Raw genomic sequence first — 12,757 nt, 5'->3', positions numbered from 1 at the left:
ACAGTGGAGAATGAGGAGATTACCCCTGCTACAGTCGCCCCCATCCACTCGGATCCTCCATCAGCCACCTTGAATGACGTCCTACTGGCTATGAAAGGGCTAACAGATGGACTAAAAGAAGGAAACCGATTGGGGTGGCGAGGAGCAGAGCGAAAGGAACCTAACTGTTGGGGCTGCAGCCAGACAGGGCACGTACAGCGCCGGTGCCCTCAAACTATCCAAAGACAACCACCTCAAGCCACGAGGTTGGGAAACGGTTCCCATCCACAGCAGTAGGAGGAAGTGCTGACTGTGGATCTACTATACCAATGCAAGACCAGTGGCAACGGCCACAACGAACTAGGCGACATAGGCTCCCCCCTGGTCGCCACCGGTCCCCTTGCATAACCAGTATCAGCCCTTACCTGAGTGTGCAGGTCTCCCACCCTCAGAAACCAAGGAAGAAACATACGTCTGGCCAAAGCCGTCTCGGCCTTCCGAAAAAGGCCCCCAGAGAATGAGCGAAGCCAGACAAACTGATGGAGATGAATTGTGGAAGCCACATAATAGCAGCTATTTCTTGCCAGGTCGCATCGGAGGGCAGCCCGTCCAGTTTCCCGTGGACACCGGATGCACGTCTGATCTGTTGGGACAGCATGTTTTTGAGCGCTTACCCAAGGATGTCAAGAGCCGATTAGAGGTTCGAGAAGACTATGGGCGGATGGCAGATGGTACATGGCTGCAATTTCACGGACTCATCACTCTCCCGGTCAGAGTCAGAAGTGTCCAAGACACTGTATCTCTAGTGGTGTGTGCCCTGAAGGAGGATGCCATCCTGGGCATGCCATTCTTGGTCGACCACCACTGTGAGATGAATTTTCAGCAACCCACGTTGGTGTTAAATGGGCAGAAATTGACTTGTACTGACAGAGAGGGTCGACCCCTGACAAGTGGAGTTCAGATAATGCCAGCCACAATGCTTCCCCCTCGAGCCGAGGTCCTAGTTGCTGGGCATCTCACGTCCTCATCCTATCAGCCAGTAGGGCTAATTGAAGGAGTAAGAAGCAGTTATATGGTGGCCGCCAGCCTACATCAACCCGGTAAAAAGGGAAGAGTGGCAATTCGCTGTATGAATCCTACCGACCATCCAGTCTGTGTGACGACAGGGACGATTGTGGGACAATACACTGGAGTAGGGCCGCACGAAATAGGGGTTCTCTGGACAGCAAAGGAGGATGTCGAGACTCCTAAGGAACATCCCCCTTCACCTTCAAGCGTGCCCCCCCCCCCCCCCACATGCAGGACTTGCTCCAACAAGCGGCGCCGCATTGCTCGTCCCCTACCGAGCACAGAAGGATGGAAGACCTTTTGGTTCGTTATGCGGATGTGTTCAGCCAAGGAAGCGAAGACGTGGGGCGTACCACCCTGGTACAACATGAAATCACCCTTCTCCCAGAGGCACAGCCCATCCGTCAACTCCCATATCGAGTAGGACATGAGAATGAAGCCAAAATCGAGCGACAGGTTTCGGCTCTTGAGAAACAAGGCATGATTGAGCCCGCTCACGGGGCCTGGAGCTCTCCGGTGGTCTTGGTGAGGAAGAAGGACGGGGCGTGGCGACTATGTGTGGACTATAGAAAGCTCAATAGTGTCACTCGCCAGGACGCCTACCCCCTTCCCCGAATCGACGAGAGTTTAGATGCCTTGTCTGGCAGCAAGTTTTTCAGTACCCTGGATATGATGAGCGGGTATTAGCAGGTACCTCTCCCTGCTGAGGCCCAGGAACGGTCAGCATTTACCACACGCAATGGATTATGGAGATGGAAGGTGCTCCCCTTTGAGCTGACCTCCGCTCCGGCTACCTTCCAGCGGCTAATGGAACGCGTCCTTCAAGGGCTACACTGGAAAACTTTGCTGCTATACCTAGACAACATCATCGTCATGTCGGCAGACTTCTCTAGTCATGTAGCTAGGCTGGCAGAGGTGTTGGAACGATTGAGGCAAGCAGGATTAAAATTGAAGCCATCTAAATGCAGTCTGTTCCAGACCCAAGTCAAGTACCTGGGCCACATAGTCAGCGACACTGGAGTGGCTACCGACCCTGAGAAAATTCAGGCCATCAGTAAATGGGCAGCACCACAGGATGTGACTCAATTAAGATCGTACTTGGGTACAACTGGGTACTACCACTGATGCGTACCTGACTACGCCTCGATCGCCAAACCTCTCACCCTGTTGACTAGCGAGGGGGCCCCCTGGAAGTGGAGAGAAGATGAACAGGAAGCTTTCCTTAAGCTCAAGTGGTCACTGACGCACGCTCTAGTACTGGCATATCCTGATCCCTCTTTACCCTATGTACTCGATACTGATGCTAGTAACGTAGGGACCGGAGCTGTGTTATCCCAGGTCCAGCAAGGCAATGAGCAACCTATAGCCTACTATAGCAAGACCCTCTCCCCCGCCGAACGCAACTACTGCGTGACTAGAAGAGAGCTGCTGGCAGTCGTGCTAGCTGTCCGACGTTTCCGGCCATACCTATATGGCAGAGAGTTTACCATCCGGACAGATCATGCCTCCTTGGTTTGGCTGCACCGGAGAAAGGAACTCTCTTGCAAGGTGGCCCGGTGGCTGGAGAGCCTAGCCGAGCACAAGTATCGAATCATCCATCGAAAAGGCGTTAAGCACGGTAACGCCGATGGGTTGAGTCGACAACAGTGCATCGACTGCCGGCAGTGTGCTGCCATTGAGAAGCGGGATCGAGGGCCAACTAGGTCACAAGTGTGTGACTCTTTAGTACCCCCAGGGACCAATTGGGAAACTACTGTACCAGTGGACCAAGTTCCAGTACACCCACCAAGAGGTACAGGAGGACCCAGTCCTAGCGCCCACCAGTTGGACGAAGACGAATGGCCTCGACTACCCAGCAGCAGACATACATCATGGCCCAGCCTCTCAACTCCCACACCAGCCAGCCTAGTTCCAGTACGGCTGCCATGCGGTGCGGGGTCACCCAGAGTGTTGGACAACCTTCTCAGAAAGTCGCAAAACCCTCGGTTATGGGCCATCAAGGTGGCAGGTGAGCCAGGACTCGTTGTGGAGACTGACCAAGTTACAGTACGATCAGAGGCTAGGGCCACGAGTTTAGATTTCTCACCGCCAGATGCCCTAAAGGTCCCAAAATTGTTGACAGTAGTACAAACCTCACTAGATGAAGTACGAGCATTGCAACAGAGACCCACTACCGACCTAGGGATAATTTACCAGGCCGTCAGGAACCGGAAAAGAGTCGAAGAGGCAGTATTGCAAGTAGGCAGCTCCGAGTTGCAGCGGTTGGCCCGGATTTTCCATCAGCTCCAGATTGACGAATCAGGTGTATTGACCCTTCATCTCATTCAGAATGGGCGAGAAAGGGTGGTGGTGGTGTGCCCCCAAACTCTGCGACAGGAGATCCTGTGGAAGGCCCACAAACAAACTCACTGCGTTGTGGAAAGGACCCTGAAGCGCGTCTAGTTGGATTGGTACTGGCCGGGCATGACTGGAGATATCAGGAGGGCAGTTCTCTCTTGTGAAGTTTGCCAGCGGGCTAGGACGGGAAAGGCTCGGACCTCCGGAAGTCGACAACGGTTGTACGCTGGTAGGCCATGGCAACGTCTAGCAATAGATTTAGTGGGACCCCTACCTCAGACACTTCGAGGAAATAGCTGGGTGTTGGTACTCACTGACCATTTCACTCGGTGGTCGGATGCCTTGGCTATCCCTGACGCTACAGCTCCAACGGTGGCCCAAGTCTTGGATGAAAGAGTATTCAGTTACTTCGGTCTGCCCAAAATTATCCACACCGACCAGGGGAGCCAATTCGAGTCCTCATTGCATCAAGAGCTATGTGACTTGTGGGAAGTCGACAAATCTAGGACCACTCCGTACCACCCCGAAGGAAATTGTGTGGTTGAAAGAAACAACCGAGTATTGGGTGACTCCCTACGAGCACTTTTACTGGGCAGAGAACAAGAGGACTGGGATCAACTATTGCCACAGATCATGCGGACGCTGCGAGGGCTACCGCACTCCGCCACTAAGGAAACACCCAATTATTTGATGTTGGGTCGAGAGCTTCGTCTTCCTGACCAATTGCTGCATGGAAATAGGTTGGAGTTATTTACTAGCACACACGAGTATGTCCAGACTGTTCACGACCGGTTGATACAAGCTCACACTCTTCTCCGAGATAGACAGAAGGAAATTGTATCAACCGACGTAAGGGAGCCCCCGCTGTTCAATGAGGGTGACCTCGTATGGTTGCTAAGCAAGCGAAGAAGAAAAGGCAACAAATCCGAAATTAGCGGCCAAGTATGTGGGGCCCTATCGCGCACTAAGGAGTCACGAAAATCATAAGTACGAAGTAGAAAGATATGGACAGCGATTCACTCAGGCCGAAGGAAGATTAAGGCTCTGTCACCCTAGCCCTGCGCAACAAGGTCGAGCCCCAACTGAAGTCGAACCTGCCAGACGTCCCAACATGAGAGGTTATCCCCGGAGACGAGTATCACAGAAAAACGGTAATCCAGATGCTGTTATTTCCGAATCACTTCTGCCTAGTCGATTAATAGATTTACCAATACCGCAATCGCCAGGAAGATTGGAACCACCTCGGCTCCACAACAAAGATTTTTTGGTCTCTCCGAGTAAACACAACTCTGACTCGAGGGCTGGCCTCGACACTAGCTGCGAATTGGCGACCGAAGAAACAAGAGCTACGGGGAATGAAGGAGTCCAGGCTAGTACCACTGGGACCGGAAATACCACGCGGCCACAACGAATAAGAAAGCCCCCTGCGTATCTAGCAGATTACGACGCAAGTACTGTCCAATCAGAAGAGGCCAAAAGGGGTCAAGGCCGAAGGGCGGCCATTTTAAAAAATAAAGAAAGCCCTCTCACTGTTTGTTACCAGCTCGACACGCACGCACGCGCACACTTACACCCTCCAGCCTCAGACGAACGGCCCGCCGCCTGGAAGAGTTGGCTAACCAGATGTCGACTAAGTGAAAGATTACGATACAGATTCCATTAAAAACATTGACTATTCCTAGAAACCATTATTTACACATCCTTTATCTTGTAGTATATTCTAGCTCGTTTGTGTTTTTTTTTGTTTTTTTTGTTTTTTTATTATAGCCGATTGCCGTCTATAGGGGCGGCGTGTGTGGTGGAACACAAGATTTGCATCCTCTCTTGTACAGTTTCTAACCAGAGTTATGTTGCCTTTCTTTCTTTTGTTAGCCACGCCCCTAAGGGAGGCTGGTCTTATCATCTAATTTGCATAATTTCATGTGTATAAGGCAGGGTCTCGGCCCTTTGTATTCATTCAATACATGCAGTGCAATTGAATCATACTCGTTCTGCTACATTAAGCGATACCAGAACCACCCCGGCATATAGCTATCTCCAAAGACTTGATCTATGGACTGTGCTGTGGGAATAGACTCATAAAAACACTGTCGACCTCTGTCGACCCTGTCGACCTCGTCGACCTCGTCGACCTCCGGTCGACCTAGTATAAAACTTCTTTGGTGCAATCCCTTGTGTGAAGTGGTTAATGTTGACCGGTGGAGTAAGCCGACCTAGTCGCCTCTGCGTGTTGGTCACGGGAAACCAGCACGCAGCCCCTGTGAAGGGTGAATGTTGACCGGTGGAGTAAGCCGACCTAGTCGCCTCTACGTGTTGGTCGCAGGAACCAACACAATATGAATTGTTCACTACTATATTGCATTCAGGATTCTTCTACAGTTTCCGTTTTATTGGATAATATGCCTGCAAATAGAGGCTTTTTGTTATTTTGTTATCAGCAAAATAAAAGATTACTAACTAACTAATGATCGAATCGAAAAAAAAGACCGCCATATACGGTAATTTATTTATACTGCTCATATTTGGGAGTTATCGGTGACTCAATATATCGAGAGGACAACTCATACTATTAGCATATCAGTATTGATCGTCCATCCCTCCGATGAATAGCAGGTTATGTATTATAAAAGAGGCGTGTACTAACCGGAGATTCCCGTTAATGCGCCCTAGTGGTGAAAAAAGCTGCAGAATAGACACGCCCTTATATAAAAGTAGCGGCTAATAGTCGGAAAGGTACGGTACTCTATAAAGCGGACAGACACACAGATAGATAGATAGATAGATAGATAGACAGACAACGATTTCCGTTTATATAGTAGATTACCAGGATGTCCGGGTCATACATGTATGTTCCAAATGCAATGTGAATTACTGATTCAGATATCATGTTATTTGTAATCTTACTGCTCCACCTTAAAACAACACCTGCTAGCTAACAATAAAACATTCAAACAAAAAATGACTGTTTTGCAGCTTTTTACGTGATCCAACTTGCTTTAAATCTAAAGTAAGCTCACAGAGAGAAAATAGAAACAACTGCATCATTTTGACTTCTAGATAATATTACATCATACTTCAACTACTACCAATAGCCTGGGATCCTATGATTTTTACATACATGTATCTGCTCCATAATTATTTTTTACTACTTGTTTTGTGTGTAATTTATTAAATCAGCAGTGATGTTATATAAATCTGGATAGAAACTTTTAAATCCCTACTTAAAAAAGAACACCTTATGGTTGACAATTCACTTACATTCAAGTAAATATAAAAATAAGTGTTTTTTGGATTCTTAATTTTGTTCAAGCTAAAAAGGTGAATAATGATTTAAAATGATAAGTAGGTAAAAGGTGATATAAAAGTAGCTTTCATGAATGTTATTTGTAGGTATTTAATAAATTTAACAGAGCACTTAAATGGTTTTCTAAGGAATGATCAAACCATCAACAATAAATGAAAGCATAAACTACACTGTCCTTTGAAGTGACCTTTGATAAACGGATCAGCGTTAAGAGGCCTGAAATATAGAATTTTGAAAAATTCAAAGACATAAAAATGAACTTGAAAATAGAAAGAAAACAACAAATTGTTCAAAACTTTTATTTGTAAAATTATGAAAAAAATTGGGAAAGGACCACTGTTATATGCTGAAATTGTCTTATCCTGCAGGTTTACACAGTCTACTACTCCTGAGACCTCCCATATTATTAATACATTTAGTATGTGACCAGCATAGAAAGTTCAGCTCATTTTTGAAACTCTGTCAAGGCTGTCAGTGCATTACCTGCTATTTCTAGCAGCTTAAATCACCTGCCTAACATGTCAACGAACCTGCTTACTCATTTCCTCATTGGCTTATTAAAGAAATGACTTGATCATCTTTTTTGGCTTCTCTCAATTCAAATAAAGCAGTTAATGCACATGATTAAGGAAATTCAGCCCCTTTTATTTTTGCTAGTTATTTATCTATATTTTTTATCTCTATAAAACCACTTAGTAGAAAGGAATTTACTAAATTCAGCAATGTTGTAAATGGTAGCTGCAGTGCTGATTAATTTCCATTCATAGTATCTCTTCAAAGGACTAGGAGTGCCGCATGGATAATTATTAGAATTGTTACGTATGTCAAGGAACATTGGCTAAACTTCAACTAATTAGCTCAACTATAGTTTAACTAATTTTCTCCAAATAGCATGTCAGTTAGTCTCAAGCTTGTCTTATTGCCAGTTTTTTATTAGTTTCAAAGCAGATTTTTATTATGTGCATCAATATTATAACATCCCCAAATTAGCAACTGGAGCAACCTTTCATAATTTTTCACAATAATTTGAATCCGGAAATATAAATAAAATGAATGTAGAAACCTCGTTTGTATGGTGCTTTCAAATAATCAACAATCTGTGGAGCACTGCATAGTGGTAAGACAACCCCCAGGTATATTTACAGAATTCTTGAAGACCCGCTCGCAGCGAATTTTAATTGGTTCTATCATAAAGCATTGGTATCATTTTATCATTTGCAATTGTTATTGATGTCTGAGGGAATCTGACAACTAAGATGTTTCAAGATTAAAATCAACCAAACTTTATGTTGGTTAAAATTGTCAGACAAAAAAATGCCTAGACTTGCTTAAAAATAATCTACATAATAATGGCCGCCTGTCTCTTGCTCGTATTCACATCAGCTATTGATATCCATTTCTTTTAAATCAATTTACCACCGATTCAACTCTGAAAATAAACTTTTCGGAAAAAAAGAGTTAACAAAAGCTTTCCTGATTCTGGTTGGTGGTTTGTGGAGTGGACTCTACTGTTTTCACTTAGTAGTGTGAAGCATGAAATTGTTCAAGTAGTTGTTTATATTTGGTCCATTAGAACTGAATCGATCTAAGCAGAACTACATCTTAAAACAGCTCTAATTACACTTCATAAATCAATTTATTAGGCAAGATTTCAACACTGGTGGCAACAGGGCTGTGATGAATTCAAGATGTTTTGCAAGTCATGTTTTGCATTAGCTTCAACAATATTACTTTCTTATATAATTTTTACAAACCAAAGATTTTTTATCACTCCATAAAGTCTTCATTAAAAAAATCTATTGAAGATATGGTCACTCAAATAATTTCAGCTCACATAACAGGTATAATTACTCTACTGCAGTAAACTCAAACTCTGTATGTATCATATCTGGATATTTCTCCCCATCTTTAATCCTAGGATAAGTAGCTCTCACTATAATGTATATGCAGGTTAGCAGTGGTCACTATGTTGCTATTGTAAGTCATTCTGGGTATGTCCAAAATACAATTGATCAGTAGATGCTTGAATCCTTCTGTTTCTGCATACCACGTCATACATCTTATGTTCCTGTTGCCTTTTAAATGGTTTGAGACTCTGCACATCGAGATATTTGGGTACTAACAAAGTATTAAATTTTCATTACTTTTTGATAATTTATTGAATGTCGCTTGGAAGTTATATGATATTCAGTAAAATGGCAGCAGCAAAAATAGAATAAGATTTGAGAACAGCTGCTATTAATTGACTTTTGGTCATTGAGCTCAAAGTGTTTACAAAACTTTGTCATTTTACTGAGTGTAGAACTTATAAAAGTGTCTCTACCTCTTTTTTAAAATTTGAGATCTGAAAAATGTCCGGTACATATTTTGCTCCACTATTTTTGTCTCCCTAAATGTCATATTTAAAAAGATTAGTTTAGCTTTAAAAAATCATTCAAGCTTATGTTGCAGAGGCTCTGTTTACCGCTAGAAGACAGGTTTTGGAAAACTCTATGAATAAATGAAATCTTGTGGAGACATATCTTAAATGACTGTTTTTCATGAGTTTGATAATTTCTGAGAACCTCTTTGACATTGCTAGTGTACAACTAAATAAAGTTGGCATAAATTAAAAGTAACACGAAGTAGAAGCTGTAAAATACAAAAATTAAAAAGTAAGCTCAAGCGATGCAATTCTTGTCTATGTGACAGACTCAACCTTTCCTTGTAGCTCGGGGATATATGCAAGAAGGCTCTCCTCTACTCTATATAATATCTTTGCAGGATTGGATAGCTGTTCCATTCGTGTGTCTCTTCTTTTGATGTTTATTCAAAATTCTGCTGAATTGAATCTGAATGATTATACAAATAAATATTTAAATAAATATATTTTAGTGAGATCCCGAGATTTGTGGTTTTGCCATCAAGTCAGCATCTGATACCTTTTGTGTGGTCTGGTGTGTTGTGTCTAGGATGAATAAATAGTTAAATCTCCTTTCTGGACGAACTTTTGCCATCATAGGGACAAGTATTTTACAATTTTTTTCGGCAAAACATGTATTCATGTGCATATTTTTTGGCAGGGCTGTTATCTGACAGTACTGGATCTCATGTTTAGTAGACAGTTTGTATTATGCTACAGCTAACAAGCAGCATGATGTATCAGCATTTACTGTCATAATTGATTAGTTTGAAGGCTATGTGGAATGAAAGGTATAAAGGAATGACTTAATTTACAAGCAGTAAAGACGTGATTGCCCAGTCGGGCCCAATCAGGTGTAGCTCCTCATTTTAATAAATAACATTTGCATGGCGTACCACGCCTACCTGCACGTTTTCCAGTGTGCTTCGCTTGAACAAAACCTTTAATCACAAGCTTATTTGGCAGAGTACGGGAGCGTCTGCTTAATTCAACTAATTATATAATAATGCACTAAGGCTAAAATTCTGATTGATTGCCAGGCAACGCAACAATCCAGTTCTTAACAAAGCTGGTAGGGTCTTAGAGTTATTACACATTTAGTAAGGAGATATTTAAGGTTTTGCCGCATTTTGAGGAATTAAACAGAAATTACAGAGTTGGCAGCGCAAATAAGCATACGTTTATAGTCAACAACAACACAGTACCAATTTGGTCTACCAGTACCTAATGGCGACCCTGCTGGTCAGCTTACATTAATCTTGATTTGCACTAAAATTGTCTATAATTATAGAAGACTATGTCGACTCTCAGGTTCCACAGTCTGAGTAACTTAGGTTGACCCTTCTTTCAGGTGATGACCAGGTCGACCCATTCAGATCACATTAGTTGCTGACTCGCGTAGTCAACTGATTAACTGATGACTGTTATACTTGTACTGATTGTCTATCAAGAAAGAATTATTCAATTGATCTCTCAAGCATGAATGAAGAGAGTGTGCGCATGTGTATAACTGTATTGCTATCTCACTAAAACTGGCCCACTGCGGACTATACATTCATTTATATAGGTTGTTCAATCAAGCGTACGGTTCAGCCATATAAGGGAATAATGGCTATATAAGGTAATGGTGACCATACAAGGATACCTGACTGGTAGGTCAATTAAGGATATTATAAATGAGATAAAAGATAAAAACTAACCAAAATGTAATAAGAATAGTAGCAAATCTGCCATAATACTTTTTACCGTTACGCCTCGTCAACAATAATCTTATTTAATCGCTGTTTACTCTGATGAAAATATACACTTCCATCAATTTAAAGACATGTACAGAGTTTTCTTAGACAAAACAGAGTCGTTATTCAAAAAGCTGTCTATATTGTTTCATCTACAATAACATTTATTATTCAATTGAGTATTATATGGCGAAAGGAAGTGTTGAAATTGCTAAAGATGCATAAACTGGTTAGATCACTATTAGTATGCTGTTCCCATTCATTTGCGACAATATAACATTATATTATTACCGCGGGAGTTTTTGTGTGTTGAAAATAAAATATGTGTGCTTAACAGATGTTTAATTAAAAATACCATTTGGAAAATTTAAGAAGAGGCCAAATTATATTTTGTAAAAGGACTGACACAAAAAATTTCATGACATGTCACACGTGCTTTAATGAATATGGTTTTATTTGATAGGTCCTATTTTTCTTTTTATACACTTATTGATTGGTTGATTACATGTATTTATTAGTTTTTATTTAGCTATTAAACAGATAAACATTAAATACAGGCTTTATTAAGTTATTTAGTAGCAATTAATAATTTTTTTTAGCAACTTAATTCATTTTTCATACAACCAGAGACCAACAGTGATAATTTTTGCTAGTGAAATGCGTTAAATTACTATATTTAATACTGTATTGCCATATAAAGATAATGTGACATTAAAGGTTATTAATTATCATGAAACCTGAGATTACAGACAATAAACTGTACTGTTGAGATAAAATATTGCTTTGAAATCAACAAAACCTTGTCCCTGTTGAAATTCTGAAAAAAAGATGTGTTCAGACTTGCCAAAAATGATATATATAGGGAGGCAGCCTGTCTCGATATCTCTTAGTTACATTGGCTATTGCAGTACAAATCGAGTTCTCCGCGACTGTATTGGCATGCGTTTAATTTTATGTTTGCTCATGAACGCTAGAATAAAATTTTAAGTCTAGCTACAGATACATTATTACAGTTATAAATGTCTCAAACATCTCAAATAAGGATAATTTAACGTTTGGCATATCAGTTTCCTCTAAATGCTGTGTAAACATCTAAGTACCGACTATGATTCTGCCAGTCTATAGTAACTAGGTTATTGCCTGAACTTACTTCATTAAGGCTTTTGTATCAGCAAAGTTCTCAGTTCCAAACTGAAAAGTAATTAGTAGATAAAATAAGCAAGTCACATCTTTGAAATGAATATGTTTGTATATAGCTGAAGCCAACCACATTTCTAAAAAGTCATGCATAGTCAACATTATTTAGTCATTATTAGTATAAGTTTGTAGAGATAATTTTATTGGTCACATTTAATTAGTTGATTTAAGTACAACACAAATGGATTTTCTAAATTGACATAACTGCGTACTCAAAACAACGAGATTTTTGTTTGAATTAATTTATTAACCCACTGATTCTAGCAAAGGGTTATTAAGGTTACTTCCCACACCTATTTGGCGTTTTTAGTGTGGACTCACCTATTTTCACTTAGTAGTGAGGAGCATAGAATCTATTGACTAGCTCTCAATATTTGGCCATAATAACAATATAAGGCAAATATAACAATATAACAGGCAAATAACAAGTCATGTGATTTTAGAAAGTGATGTTCACTGTAAATAATATAAAAAAGTTGGTAAGATATGCCTTTCTGAGTGTACTGTAAGATATAGTTTAGGGAACACAGGCTAACATGAATGTACCTTTGTAGAGGTACTTTTAACTTTACTGTTCACTTCAACCTTTTGTTGTAACTTTCAAAGCGTATGCAATATTTTGTTGTGTTGAATTGGAAAAAGGGTATAAACCAATGTTTAAATTATGATGAAATACAGGAATTTGTGGTTTTCGAGTCTAGTTAGCAGCTGACATCCTTTGGGCAGTATGGTGTG

This window comes from Watersipora subatra, chromosome 8 (assembly GCF_963576615.1).
Source record: "Watersipora subatra chromosome 8, tzWatSuba1.1, whole genome shotgun sequence".
NCBI lineage: Eukaryota > Metazoa > Bryozoa > Gymnolaemata > Cheilostomatida > Watersiporidae > Watersipora > Watersipora subatra.
Note: the sequence above shows the minus strand (reverse complement) of the source record.